Genomic DNA, 2,346 nt, shown 5'->3' on the forward strand with positions numbered 1-2,346 from the left:
AGGCTAAGTTGGGTGAAGCAAGAACTCAATTCCAATAAGGATTTCATTATCAGACTACATGGGTCGCAGCCTTGTCTAATTAATTAATAGAAATCGTAATTGCTATAGGACTACTAAGTACGTCAAATTTGACAAGATTTTTGACCATATTATAGGCCGAATTGGGTGAAGTGGTAAACATGAAAGTTATATATTTTTCTCTTAACTTTCCAATGGTGCATAAATCATACCACTTGGAGTTTTGTGGAGAGAGATATAATTAAAATACTAAAACATGTGCAGTGAAAATCTACACTTCAAAATTGCTTTTCTTCTTCCACTAAAATTCTTCTTTGATCAAATACCTTAAAAAGCACAAATAAATCAATAACAACCTATCTTAACCACATTAACACCAAATTAAGCATAAAATTAACTAAGATTAGATTGACTCACCTAGATTAACTAATTTAAAAAAATTAAATAAAATATTCTAATTTCTATGTATTAGTACAATAAGTAAGCTAAATTATTATCAAAATTAAGCCTAAATAACATTATATCATAGAGTTATTAGTCCGCTAAGCCTTACTTGAAGTTCCCAACTCCTTCAACCTACCTTCCGCATGATCGGACATTTGTTGACCAGTGGGAAAATAAATAATTAAAAATGAACAAAAAATGGGATCTAACACGAGGACTGCCCAAAAGGTCAACCATCCCAGTGCTACGCTCACCCAAACACTCTTCACTGCAGAGTTTTGATGGGATCCCGTGCATTATTACTGGTATGATCACACCCAACATCTCTAGTGCCAGCAATGCGTAAGCCTCCTACTCGCCTTTACCTCCTTCATACCCCTTGTCAAGCCTAACTTGATGTTCCCAGTAGCATTAGCCCAATTTCTGCACGAATGGACGTCTGTTGACTTGTGAGAAAATAAATAATTAAAAACAAACAAAAAAAGAGATGCAACACAAAGACTTCTTAGGAGGTCACCTATAGTAAGATTAATCTCGTGCAAAATTTTGATCGAATCCAATGTATTAATACCGATGTGATCACACCTAACATCTTCGACGTTAACAATATTTAAGCCCTCTGTTCCAATCTAATATGTCTTAAACATTAGGTATTGAGGCTCTATCCTATTTTGTATGTTTCTTGAAAAAGGATGAACTTTTAACTTGAAAATTAGTGGTGAGAAATGGTGTTATGGGGACTTAAACAAGCGATGCAAATATTTAGGTAAATGAAGCCTAATTTATTGCCCGGAATGAAATACTCGTGCTTTTGTTTGGATTCAAAAAATGTTTATAATTCATAGTTAATTAATTAATTTTAATTAAAATATTCCTTACTATTTTATGTCATTAATGCTAACATGAAGGGTAAAAACATAACAATAAATAACAATATGATATAGTCAATTGATGTTGTGACTTGAGCGTACTGTATTTTCACCTTTTATGTCAGAATCACGTAGATATTAAATGATAAATAAAACATTGATTAATGACAATTTGTTAATTGTTAAAAATAAAAAAGTATTTAGTTTAAAATGAAAATACCAAAATTTGATTAAATAATAATAACACGGCATTCCCGAACACCCTCGTCCATGCTTCCACACTGCTGGTGGGAAAATAAACAATTAAAAGCGAATGGAAAAGGGGTGCAACACAAGGACTTCCCAAGAGGCCACCCATCCTAGTACTAATCCCGCTTGAGCACGCTTAACTAATGAGTTTTGATGGGATCCAGTGCATTAGTGCTAGTATGATCGAACCTAGCATTTCTTAAGCCAATAATGCACAAGACCCCACCCCACCCCTACCTCCTCCATTCCCCTCACTGAGCCAACTTGATGTTCTTGATTACCCCGGCCCAACTTCACAGCCAATGGGAAAACAAACAATTAAAAGCGAACGAAAAAAAATGTACAACACAAAGACTTCCCAAGAGGTCACCCATCCTAGTAATACTCTCACCCAAGCACGCTTAACTATGAGGTTTTGATGGGATCCAGTGCACTAGTGTAGGTATGATCGCACACATTATTTTTGGCGCTAACAATGCACATGACCCCTCCCCGCCCCTGCCTCCTCCATTACCTAGGCCGAGCCCAACCCGATGCTCCCGACGCCCCCAGGCCCTAAAACAAACAGTTGAAAGCAAACGGAAAAAAATGTGCAACACGAAGACTTCCCAAGGGGTCACCCATCCTAGTACTACTCTCACCCAGCAGCGCTTAACTGTGGAGTTCTGATGGGATCTAGTACATTAGTGCTGGTATGATTGCACCAACCATTTTTTGCGCTAACAATGCACATGACCGTTCCCCACCCCTACCTCCTCCATTCTCC

General features: G+C 37.2%; 2 pseudogenes; both read right to left on the reverse strand.

Moving 5' to 3' along the window:
- Nucleotides 1-1,652: 1,652 nt before the first annotated feature.
- Nucleotides 1,653-1,771, reverse strand: LOC149526521 (5S ribosomal RNA; annotated as a pseudogene).
- Nucleotides 1,772-2,167: 396 nt separating this feature from the next.
- On the reverse strand, nucleotides 2,168-2,286 carry LOC149526522 (5S ribosomal RNA; annotated as a pseudogene).
- Between the last annotated feature and the right edge of the window lie 60 nt (nucleotides 2,287-2,346).

The sequence above is a fragment of the Theobroma umbraticum genome, unplaced genomic scaffold (genome assembly GCF_002168275.2).
Source record: "Theobroma umbraticum cultivar Fairchild unplaced genomic scaffold, ASM216827v3 scaffold_89.0, whole genome shotgun sequence".
In the NCBI taxonomy this organism is placed as follows: Eukaryota; Viridiplantae; Streptophyta; class Magnoliopsida; order Malvales; family Malvaceae; genus Theobroma; species Theobroma umbraticum.